Source organism: Oryctolagus cuniculus, chromosome 5, assembly GCF_051225735.1.
Source record: "Oryctolagus cuniculus isolate XC-2025 breed Fujian yellow rabbit chromosome 5, ASM5122573v1, whole genome shotgun sequence".
Taxonomy (NCBI): Eukaryota; Metazoa; Chordata; class Mammalia; order Lagomorpha; family Leporidae; genus Oryctolagus; species Oryctolagus cuniculus.
The window spans coordinates 101043887-101056152 of record NC_142871.1 but is presented as its reverse complement, the minus strand read 5'-3'; positions in this window follow the sequence as shown (position 1 = coordinate 101056152).

Below are 12266 nucleotides of genomic sequence, written 5' to 3'. Positions count from 1 at the left end.
ATTGATAAAATACTTCCAGGTGTACAAGTGTTTTGAAGAAGACAACATAGGACAATATAATTGAGGCATGGGAACAGTTGCTAAGAGAGGAAAAGAAAGGCCTCTTCGAGGAAATAGCATTTGAGTGGAGACATGACTGATCATAAACAGGCAACCCTGGAAGGGCCTGGGGGAAAGAAGTTCATAAAGCAGTAGGAATGCGTGCAAAGACCCTGAGACAGGAAGAGCTTCAGTGTGTTTGAAAGATAGGAGGAAAGTCAATTTGGCTGGAACATGATGAATTAGGGAGAAAGTTTAGAAAGATGAAGTCAGAAATACAGGCAGGGCCAAATGATTAAAGCCCATGAAAGTCACTGGAAGCCACTGGAGGATTTGTAGGCAGAAGAGATGTGCCATCTGATTTATGTGTTAGAAAGATCACTCTGGTTACTGTATGAGCCTTGGATAGCTATACAGTGGGAATACAAAAGACCAGTTAGAGGCTGTTGCAGTGGCTCGAAAGAAGGATGCTTGCCAACTGGACAGGGGTGGCAGCAGTGGAGTGATAAAAACTAACTGGACTCAGGCTGTAATTTGAAGATAAGCTGAAAGGATGTTCTCAGGGATGGGTTTGGGGTGTTAGGGGTAGTGGAATCAAAGGCAACTCAGCTGTGATAGCTGTGGACAAGAAACCACTCTTGGCCTCAGGTTCTTCACGCGGAAAGAAAAACCTAATAACTGGATATATCCTAGTGATATGGCATATACTATGGGAAATTTCTTTAAAAAAAAAGAAGAGATTTTTATTGTTAATGCTCTCCTCAAGTTCGTAAGAGCTCTTCTGCTTTGGAAAGGCAGCAGATACTAGCACAAACCTGGCTGCGAGGATGAACTTATGATTCAGAAGGAGCCCCTGCTAGGAGAAAAGCCTTATTAACTGCTCTGTGCAAAACTGTCCTCAAGGGCAAGAAACTGGTGAGAGCCGAGTCCAGCATTAGGCTGTATTCCTCAAAGGAGAAAGTAGTTCTCAGAAACAGAAAACCCCTTTCTTCAGAGGAAGAACTATGACTAGGATTACAATTATAGGAGGTCTCTTTTCTTTTAAATTTTGGCATCTTATTGAAACCTTTAAGACTTTCTGAGTATTAGTTATAGTTAGGACTTCATGAAGGTGACAGTAAAAGGCAGTTTATTTTTCAATTCCTTCAATTCCCTCCACATAGGAAATATGAGTTCTGATAATATTAAAATCAAAAGGCAGTTTACACTGTGAAACAGTGATATCCTCTAAAGAACCTTCGGAATTAAGTACCCTTGTACAGCGCCGGCAAATGTTTCTAAGAATAACACATGATGGTTTCAGAATGATAAGGCTTACAATTGCATGACTTGTTTATGTTTGGGGAACTAATGAAGAGTTCTGTTACGCTTTATCCTCCAAGGGAAAGACCAGCATGGGTCTCTGTGACCCCATCATGTTATAGTGCCATGCCGTGATACACTACATATCAGCTCTTCTCTCACTCATTCACATTCGCAGACCTAGCTACTTGACATACAGTTAACAACATTGTCTCAAAGTGAAAATCGTTGAAGCACTGAACAGATGTGAATAAAAAGAAGAGATTAGTTTAAAAATATTTCTGTTGCTGTCAGCAATTATTTTGTCCCATGAATGCCACTGGCTACTGGTGCAGAATCTGAATAAAGCTGGTTTCAGTTTATGAGTTTGCTTATTGAAATTTCATTGTGCTTTTCAAACTACATTTTACAGACAGCATCAGATTAAAATGAAAAATAGTTTACATAGATCAGGAAATTATTTTCTTCCATATACTCCGATAGATATGAACATACAGAAAATGTTACAAAACCTATTGTTAGAGAGAGATAAGAGAGATATCTCATCCACTGGCTCACTCCCCAAATTTCCACAAACTGAGCCTGAGCCAATTCAGGTCCGATTATGCAAGCTATTGCCACTGCCTTCTAAGGTCTACCCTAGCAGCAAGCTGGAGTTAGGAGCTAGAAAGGGATATCGAACCCAGATACTCCTGATATGGGCAAAGTCATCTTAACCAATGTCTTACCTGCAAGGCTTATCAGATTCTCTAACGCCACATTTAAAAACACTTCTTTAAAAAAAACATTCCTCTTATTCCTCAAAATAACTGTTATCACTGTCTTTACTGATATAAAATTTTCTTCTTGAATCATATTGAGACATTTTAGATTAAACAATTACAAATTCTGTTTCTCTTGTGAGGTGTTATTTAGTTGAAGCGCCACTATTTGCTTACTGGAAAATTAAAGAATAAAAATATATTGCAGTAAATTAATTATATATGCCAGTGATTTGACAATTCAGAATAATGTGCTGAAATTTCATGGGTGGAAATGAACTTTCTAAGTACAAAAACTTTATGAATAAGACCATAGTTTTAGAAGAAGTTCTTCTAGATAAAATGTCAGCCAACTCAAGATAAAGACCAACATGATGATCAAAAGAGCAGAAGGAAGTGAATACTACACTTGAAATTAAAATATGATCCTAAATTTAAAAATCTGGAACCAGAATACTTGAAAGTTCATATTAATTATGAATGACTATATAACAATATATATTTCTAACTTATATAGAAATTGAAAATTATGTAACAGAACTGTATTAGATAGGGTTCTTTAGAAAAACAGAATCAATAGGATGTGTATATAAAGAGAGATTTATTTTAAGGAGTGATTGTAGAGACTGGCTAGTTTAAAATCTGAAGGATGAACCAGAAGTCTAGATACTTAGGAAAGAACTGATGTTGCATTCAAGTCTGAAGGCAAGTTTGCTAACAGAATTTCTACCTCTTCAAAAGAAGTTGGGCTTTTCTTAAGATATTTAGCTGATTGAGTGAGGTTCCACCACATTCTGGAGGGTACTCTACTTAACAGAAAGTTCATTGACTTAAGTGATAATTGCATATAAAAAATGCCTTTACAGCATTTCCAGATGTGTTTGACAAAGCATCTGGATACTGTGGCCTAACCAGGTCCATCTCAAGTACATGGTAAATCATGAAATACTCTCATGTGATGATGGTGGGATATTAACTTCAACAATTCTAGTAAGTAATGTGAACATTTCACTAAGGACTTCAACATCGTGACAGTCATTTTTTACTGAATGATTATATTTGAATTCCATGGAAATAAATTTAAATCCAGACACTAAGAGCAGGTAGCATAAACCACAAAGGAAAGTACTAGTAAATGTGATACATTAAAAGTGAAAATATATGATACCTTGCATAAAGTTAAAAATAAACCAAGAAAGATATTTGGATAAGATGCAGCAGATAAAAAAACTGGTAGTCAAAATACATGGAGAATGCTTAATTCACCTATACCCAATGAGAAAATGATATAAAGCCCAATGAAAAAATGACCAAAGGCTAACAGGGAAGTTCTTAAAAGATGACATCTGAACAGCCAGCAATCAGTTGGAAGGATAGCAGCCTAACTTATAAATAAAAATTAAAATAAGAAACTTTTCAAACTATCAGAAAGGCCAGAATTAAAAACTTAATAATGCAAACTGTTGGTAACTATAGAAACTGATATAACCACATTGGAGAAATATTTGCCAATATCTAGAAAAACTGATGGTGTGTTTACCTTAGAACTTTAAATTTCACTCGTAGGTCTATATAACCTTGTGAAATTCTGGTCATGAGCGTATGTGTGTACAATAAATACATATTGTTTACAGTGTTGTTTAAAAATGAAAAAAAGTTCTGGCTCCACGGCTCACTAGAGTAATCCTCCGCCTAGCGGCGCCGGCACACCGGGTTCTAGTCCGGTCGGGGTGCCGGATTCTGTCCTGGTTGCCCCTCTTCCAGGCCAGCTCTCTGCTGTGGCCAGGGAGTGCAGTGGAGGATGGCCCAAGTACTTGGGCCCTGCACCCCATGGGAGACCAGGATAAGTACCTGGCTCCTGGCTCCTGCCATCGGATCAGCGCGGTGCGCAGGCCACGGTGGCCATTGGGAGGTGAACCAACAGCAAAGGAAGACCTTTCTCTCTGTCTCTCTCTCTCACTGTCCACTCTGCCTGTCAAAAAATAAAAAAAAAAAATGAAAAAAAGCATAAGTAATTTAAATATCCATCAGCAAAAATCAATGCACCTTGATATAGTCAGCAAACAGAATATTTATTGTATGTCAGTTTAAATAAATAAATTTGTTTTACATTTGTCAGCATGGATTTACCATGAAATTATGTCAGGTGAAAAGAGTTACAAACATACACATATGTATGTATGTATATCTATCTACATAGAAAGATAAAATGCTTTCCTTTACACAAATGTTGAAAACGTAACTATATTTATTATACTATACTACTCCTGTATACATGTAAAATTATTAGTAGTAGGATTTTACTATTTAGATACATTCATTCATCTTTAAGACATCTCTTTAGACATGGGTAGTCTACATTTTTAGACTATGGAATGAAATTTGAAAAATTATTCATTTTTTAAAAAATTTTATTTACTCTCTTCTGGATAATAGCCATTCTGATAGGGTTGAGGTGATATATCAGTGTGTGTATGTGTATGTGTGTGTGTGTGTGTGTGTGTGTGTGTGTTTTAAGATTTATTTATTTATTTGAGAAGCAGAGTTACAGACAGACAGAGCAAGAGACAGAGAGAAAAGTCTTCATCTTCTGGTTCACTCCCCAGATGGCTGCAACAGCTGGAGCTGGGCCCATCCAAAGCCAGGAGCTGAGAGCTTCCTCCCGGACACCTACACTGATGCAGGGGCCCAAGCACTTGGGCCATCTTCCACTGCTTTCCCAGGCCATAGGCAGAGAGCTGGATCAGAAGAGGAACATGAACCACTGCCCATATGGGATGCCAGCGCCACAGGTGGACGTGTAGCCTACAATACCACAGTGCTGGAACCCTCATTGTGGTTTTGATTTACATCTCCCTGATAGCTAGAGATGTTGAGCAGTTTTTCATGTATTTGTTGGCCATTTGTATTTCTTCTTTTGAGAGCTGTCTACTGAGGTTCCTTGCCCATTTGTTAACAGAATTTGTTGTTTTTCTGTTGCTGAGTTTTTGGGGTTGCTGATATATTATGGTTATTAATCCTTTGTCAGATAGCTAGCCTAGAAATATTTTTTCCCATTCTGTTGAATGCCTCTTCAGTCTGTTGGTGGTTTCCTTTGCTGTGAAGAAGCTTCTGAGTTTGTAAATTAGTGCAGCCACTCTGGAAAACAATATGGAGAGTTCTTGAAAAACTAGAAATATATCTGCCATATGATTCAGAAATCCCGCTACTGGGTATATACCTAAAAGACATGACTATATTTGATCCAAGAGATAGATATACCACCATGTTTATAGCAGAACTGCTCTCAACAGCTAAAATATGGAATCATCCAAGGTGCCCATCAGATGAATGGATACAGAATTTATAATGTATGTGTGTATACATACACATGTGTATATATATACACATATACACAGTGGAGTATTATTCAGCTATTAAAAAAGAATGAAATTCTTTCATTTGCATCAAAATGGCTTCAACTGGGGGACATCATATTGAGTGAAATAAGCTGGACCAAGAAAGACAAATACCACATATTCTCCCTTATATGTGGGAGCTGAAATTAAAAACAAAACAAAAGCGAATGCCTGTGTGTACCAGTTATTCTGTAAATATATTGTTTCATCAAACTTTGTTTTAAATCTTTATCAAATTGTTAAGAATGATGTAAGACTATAGTTTAATGAGCTGTGACTATTTAAAAATTTACTGCATATAAATGAAATATATATTTTTAATTTAAAAATATTTATTTATTTCAAAGTCAGAGTTACAGAGAGAGGGAGAGACACACACATACACACACACACAGACAAAGAGAGAGGAGGAGAAGGAGAGAGAGAGAGGAGAGAGAGAGAGAGAGACCGACCTTCCATTTACTGGATCACTCCTCAGTTAGTTGCAATAGCCAAGGCTGGGCCAGGCCAATGCCAGGAACCAGGAGATTCATCCAGGTCTCTCTCATGGGTGGCAAGGAATCAAACACTTGGGCCAGCTTCTGCTGCTTTTCCCAGACCATTAGCAGGGAACTGGATCAGAAATGGTACAAATGGGACATGAACCAGCACCCATATGAGACGCCAGCATTGTAGGTGACGGCTATTCCCTCTATGTCACAACTGGCCCCAACATTATTTAATTTTATTATTATTTATAGCCCTTGCCTATATTTCTGCTGAACTACGGTCTTTTTATTTCTCATTTGTTGAACTCATTATTTCGTGGAGTGTTAAGTCTTTGACTATAATATAAATTAAAAATATGTATCTCTGGGGCTGGCGTTGTGGTATAGTGGGCTAAGCCTCTGCCTGCAGCTCCGTCATCCCATATGCTTGCCAGTTCAAGTCCCAGCTGTTCCTCTTCCGATCCTCTGCTATGGCCTGGGAAAACGGGGGAAGATGGCCCAAGTAATTGGGTCCATGCTCCAGTGTGGGAGATCTGGAAGAAGCTCCTGGCTCCTGGCTTTGGATTGGTCCAGCTCTGGTTGTTGTGGCCACATGGCAAGTGAACCAGCCAATGGAAGACCTTTCTCTCTGCCTCTCTTTCTCTGTGTCTTTAACTCTACCTGTCAAATAAATGAATAAATAAATAAAATCTAAAAGCAAGCAACCAAACCAAACCGAACCAACCAAACAAACAAAAAAAACCTGAGTACCACCGACCCATTCAGGTTAAAAAAAGTTATCTCAAAAATAAAACAAAATAAAGGAACAATAATTTATACATAAATTTTGTCTATTTGAAGGGCAGAGTCACTGAAGACTGTGAGGGAGGGGGAGAAGTAAGACGAGAAGAAGGAGGGGGAGGAGAGAAAAACAGAGACAGAGACAGAGAGAGCTGCCATCTGTTAATTCACTCCTTTGATGTCCACAATAGCAGGACTGGGCCAGGCCAAGCCAGGAGCTGTGACCTCCATCTGGTTTGCCCTGTGAGTGCTCAGAGACAGAATCTTCCTCAGGATTTCTGATTTATGGCTACAGGGTTCTGTGTCATTCAATCTGTAACCTAAAGTTTCAAGTTTCACGAAATGCATAGAAGTACAAATCTCACCCACAGTATCATAGTGTGCTTTCTAGATGGTCTATCATTTGGAAAACTGATCTTATAGCTAAATCACCAAAAATTTAAAGAAATTAAAGGTGGATCAGACATATGCTGTTGTGGACTACAGTTATGATTGTTGAGTGACACTGGAGATCTGTGATTTCTTTAGTCACTTGTTCATTCATTTACTAAAATTTTTTGCCTTGAGTATTATTTCATACTATATTTTGAATTTCCCAAATTATTTGTTTTGCAAACTTATTGCCACTTCTTATAGAAGACAGCATGTAATATCCCTGGCTTTGGTGACAAGGATGTTTGACACAGCTAACGGAAAATCTTTTGTGCTATGAAAAGAAAAAAGCTGAGGCCAGTTGTATTTAACGAAGTTTACTTGAGCAAGAAAATGATTCCAGAACTGGGCAATATTCTAGACTGAACTTGGTTCAGAATGTCCTCTTTTACAATGTGACGAGTTGTGTTTTATAACCAGAAAGACAAGCTCTGACATACAGAGATTAGCTGATTGGTACAGTTTGACATTTGCCTTATTTGGTCTTGGGTACGATTTGGCAGCCTTCTGCCTGGGATCGGCTGAGGGGTTGGTTGCTGTGATAGGCTGCGGCTCAGCTGGTTTGCTAGGAGAGTTTTCTCTCATTCTCCCGAGGCCTCGGGAGGCCTCTTCTCCTGGCTTAAGAAGCATGAGGAACGTTGTAGCCATTTTCTACTTATTCATGTTTGACCATCCAATTATATTGACTTTGATTCTGTGTTGTTTTTTTTTTTTTTTAAATCTATTATCATTTGTTTCACAAGTACAAATTCTCACTGTTCTTTCCCATCATACTGATTCATTTCATGGTGTGAGTTGTAATTTCTGCCATAGCTTAAATCAGAAACCTTAGAGAGTGATTTGTGTTTCCTTCTACAGAGAACTTATGGATTTTCCCTTGTCTCAGATAGTTTTTAAGCCAATTTTTCATAAACGATTTCTGTACCATATGGGTTGCTTTAAATCAAACTACAGATGTATGTGGCAGAGGCCTGTTTTTCTTAATTCTCACAGATTTATATGTTCTACCCTGGCTTTGGGATGTTGGCAAGCTGTCTAACTTCTTTCCATGGCCTGTGTGTGCAAGTTTTCTCATATATGTTTTATCTATGAGACAGCCCTTCCTGATTCTAAGCTGTGTATCAAGATCCAGCCATTGTGCTTTCTAGGGCCAGTGTTAGTGTCCATCTTGATTTTTTGTTAAGCTTCTAGATTTACCTGCCAAATATCACTCTGACTTTTAGTCCAGTGCAGCTATAGATTTAGTTTTGTGATTCTTACACATATTTCTCGATAGTTAAAATCAGAGGGCAGTATTTCACTTGGCATCTTACTCTGCCATATGCACCAAGATTGTTCTTCCTATTCTTACACCTTCAGTCAATTAATGAAGTCTGACTTCTATTCGTCCCTTTGCAATCTTTCTTGTATTTTACTTTGTATTTTACTCTGACTCCTGTTCTCTTGCCCCTGTCCAGACTCTTATCGCACTGGATTAGTGCTTTTGCATTGTCCCTTTACGCATGCACCTTCCTCACACACTCTACTGTGTTCATACCACCCTCCAAGGGCGGAAAAGTGTGGAATGTCTTTCTACACTTAGCATACATTTCCAATTTTCTATCTTTTAGACAATTTCCTTCAATTTTTTTCCTCTGAGATTCCTTCATGGGCCCTTGTAAATTCTGTTCCTTGCCTCTGCAAGTCTTAGGTGCTTTCCTTGGTTCTAGTCTCTCTCTGCTGTCTATCTCTCAATCTCTGTGTCCCTATCTCTCCCTTGACTTCCACCTCTATCTTTATCTCTGAATGTATGCTCCTTGCAGGTGGGTGGAAGGGAACCAAGAAACTGTATTGTATGAGGTACATTTGGTTTGTTAGATCTATTCTTCATAGTTAAACAATGCTTTGCACATGAGGGGTTCTTGTTTGGATCTAGGAAACGAGAAAATAAATTTCGATGTGGGAAAAGGGTATAAAAAGGAACAGGAAATACAATCATAATTGTCACTGAAATCAAGATGGAACTTGAGATATTGTCTTCAGAATAAAAACTGCTGAAAATTCCTGCCACTTGATTTTCACCTACTTGATTAGCCATTGCAATTGGGGCAAGCCTCAGTAGCGCTATGAATGCACTGACACTTAAAACACAATGAAACACATACCCCAAACACAGATCAATCCTTATGTAACTGATACATTTAAAAAAAAACATTAATTACATGTTGTTTTAGATAGTCATTATTTTTGCTATCCTTAACGTCTATTAAACAAAAGATCAAACAAAATGAGAAAACCTATTACTGGAAGTTTATTATATAGCTAACACATTTACACATTTTACTCATCAGTTTCTAATCCTTGATAAAATACAGAGACTTTTGTTCTGCTGTAGAATTGTGTACAAAATAGCTCAATAGTTCAGGGGTTTGGCTGACTAGAGCTTAGTATCAGCACATAGAATGATGTGCCAAAAAGAAAAGAAACAGACTCCATTGACGAGTTCATTTTAGCTCTTGAGAAGCATAACCTTGCCATACTCAATGCTTGCCTACTTCACATAGAACTTTGTAGGATCATAAAAACTTTAACGTTAGACAGAAGCCCAAGCACTTAGTTGGTTTCTTTAAAATACAAATCTAAGTAAGTGGAAGAGATTGGTTTCAGGTTCTTGGTTGCCACTGGTGGAGCAGGGACTCTGCTGGCCTCCTCATTTCAGAGCTCTGGCCACTGCTCATGTGTCCCCACTAAGGGCTGTGTTTCTGTTGGATGCTTTAGAATGGTCATAGAAAACTTACACAGAGTCTTGAGGAACCCACATCGTTTGATATAGGTGTTGGCATCTTCTCATGTCAGGAATTAACCCTCTTCTGCAGAAGAGGGACTGATGTGGCCAAAACATTGCTCAGAGGCACACGAAAGTGTTCAGGGACATATTGTTTAATCTCTGTGTTTTTGTATGGTTTTCAAGGCTTTTCTTATTATTGGTTTCTAGTCTCATTGCATTGTGATCAGAGAAAATATTTTAAAACATTTCTTGAGACTTGTTTTATGGCCATATAGAAGAGGATTTTGAATGTTGTTATGACAAAGAAATGATAAACGTTTCATGTGACAGATATGCCAATTACCCTGTGTTGATCATTACACATGTATGCATCTGTCAAAATATCACTTTGTATCTCAGAAATATGAATATTATATGTGAATTAAAAGAAGCTGAAACGTCTCATATTACTTTACTTCTTCCTTGTTTATGAAATATTTTCTTCTGGCTTTTGAACTAATAAACTGCATAGATCTTGATATTTCTTCATTTTATGTTCTCTATCTCTCTGTTTCTCAATTGTGAGTCATTCTTGATACTTGGTTCCTTATCATCTGCTTTTCCTTCTGCATATACATAAGTAATTCAGTCTCAAAATTTATTTTAGCACTATGTATATAAACTTCAAAATGACACCTCTTTTGTACTTCAGGTTCATATCTCCAACTATATAAGATGTCTTTACTTAGGTGTACAGTTATCATTGTGCGACCCCAGTGTTTAAAGAAATCCAATCTTCCCTCCAAACTCATTGAGATTCATAGAAGCCACAGTTCGTGTGGTCTGACCTAAGATTGGTATCCCTGTATGGAAACACACTCCAGTGACCAAAAGTGTATTCAAAATAATTAAAATCATTCTCTTGTGTTCGTTAAACATCATGAAATAGCATGTAGTAAATAAAAATAGTTCTTCATATCCCATATTTCTCTCCCATTTTTCTTGCATACCATGCATATATTCCCAAGTATTTTCTTTTCTCCAAAACTCTTTCAGAAGTTCTAAGTCATTCCTCTCTTTCTCCTAATTTTGCATCACAAAAGTTTAAATTCCTTTGTATCAACAATATATCCCTTTCTAGAGGGTGTGGAAGGGAGAGAACTTGAATTTTCAGACAGCAATATTTTTTAGCATGTAGAAGCAAGCAAAAAAGCTGGACACACGTATATAGTAATATTCCCATTAACATATTTTTCTATCCTCTCTTGCTAACAGACAGAAGCCCCAACATCCGAAAGTGTTTTGCAGATTCTATTGTTGGTGAAATCCCTAGTGGACACCTGTTGGAACGTCTGCCTCATGCACAAAGATGCCTTTATCTGCTTCTGTCCAACACAATGATAGACTCTTGGCATTTGTTTTATACAGCATAATCATACAGGCCCTGGAAACAAATAATTAGACCCAGACTCGAGACAGATCAATCATAATCTATTTCCAGGGACTTTTTGAATTAGGACTGAGAGATATTGTGTCTTGCTAGATGGATCTGTAACTTATAAGCTCCAAACTGTTTGCACTGGCAAACCCTCATGAACCTCAGAGTCAGGTCACACAACTTCTGGGTTCCGTACTTCTACTAGAAAGGGTAACACGGGATGGCACTGTCTCCTTCTGGGCTTTGTGCTCCATTGCAAAATTTAGTGGTGAACCCAGGAACTCAGTTTAAACTGATCCCTTTCTAGGCTCCATTAATCTCAGGCAGAGGCTTAGCCGTCTATGCCACAGTGCTGGCCCCTCCTCAACATCCTAATCCTTCCACAGTGCCCTCTGGAACTCTTGGTTTGTTAGTGACACAAATTTGTGTCCTCAGCTTCTTTTTTGAGTATTCCATTAGAGCTGTTCTAATTGATATGTGGCTCTCTCCTGAGGGCATATTTTATTTCACACTCCTCAAGCTGATGATCTGGGAGGAAGAATAGGTATTATTCTTGCTCCTTGTTGCCACTTCCAAAACCTTGACTTTCTCCCTTCCATAAAATGTTATATGCCTTAATTGGATATCAGATTTCACTATCTACTGTTTGCTGCAACCATTGACCAACCTGTGGGACACTCATTCTTTCTTATTCCTACCTTGCAGTACATATTCCTACCATACTCCTTTAAGATTTGAAAATCCCAGTTTCCTGGCCTTTCAGGAATCTGACCTCTTCCCTATTCACAAAATGCCTTTTTAAAAGACTTAGCTTCCTCTTGTCAATAAAATAGATATAATCACGACTTCCTCTTGGGCTTGTTGTAAGAATTAAATGATGTT